A 962-nucleotide genomic window follows, 5' to 3' on the forward strand; every position below is an offset into this window, starting at 1 on the left:
GATGATCGATGGGTCATATAAGCTGTTAGGTTTGGTTGGAGTCTGTTCTGTTGAATTTTCTTTTAAATGGAAGTGAAAGTTCTATTAAAACATCAGTCTGTTTTTGTGTGTTGTGTTTCAGGTGCTGGCCAGCCTCAATGGTAAGGATGGGACAGGACAGCCTTTTAGACTTGAAGGTCTGGAGGAGCAGCCTGAGGGCCCTAGGGGGTCTGGCCTCCTGGCCCGTCCTCCTCAGACAGTGAATCAGCATGGGCCCTCACATCGTGCTGTTGCCGCCCCCCCCAACGCTTCTGTTTCGGCCCACTCCTCTGCCTGGACTACTGTACCAGGATCGGGGAAGCTGCGGCCGGCGCACAACAATCATATGTCGGCCAGTCAGCAAGTGTATCCAACCCAGAAGGTTTGACACTGACCTCACTCACATTGCAGGTGTGTCGCACTGTGTGACTGTTGGTGGAAAGACTGTGGAGGGAAGAGATGAAGAGAAGACAGGAGGAAAACTTTTTCTATCTTCATTCATAACTTTTAATTGAAATTCTTTATAATTATTATATTTTATTTGTTGCATTTGAAGTGGTGTTGGTGTCACCTGATGTCTCATGATGATCTCAGTCTCTTTTAGCTCTGTGTTTGGTTTCCACCAGCTCCTGAGGGAAATCTGTCTCTTTAGCTTCTCAATGCTCCACTATGTTCACCAGCTGCTCTCGGACCGTGTCTGTCTGCTGTTTGCTGATATATATATATATATATATATATATAAAGATGACAAAGACGGTAACTGAATCATTGTTAATTTACTGCACAATTCTTTTTTCTTTTGTTTTAATTATATTCTTAAATTGCATTCACAATTGCTTAGTGTAAAGGCTGGACATTGACTGTTTCCCTGCTAAAAATTTTGTAAATGGGGCGTCGAGTAGCGGTACCTGAGGACCGAAATACTGTATAATCTTTAGCTTGAC

Source organism: Seriola dumerili, unplaced genomic scaffold, assembly GCF_002260705.1.
Source record: "Seriola dumerili isolate Sdu_G_001 unplaced genomic scaffold, Sdu_1.0 BDQW01000202.1, whole genome shotgun sequence".
Classification (NCBI taxonomy): Eukaryota; Metazoa; Chordata; class Actinopteri; order Carangiformes; family Carangidae; genus Seriola; species Seriola dumerili.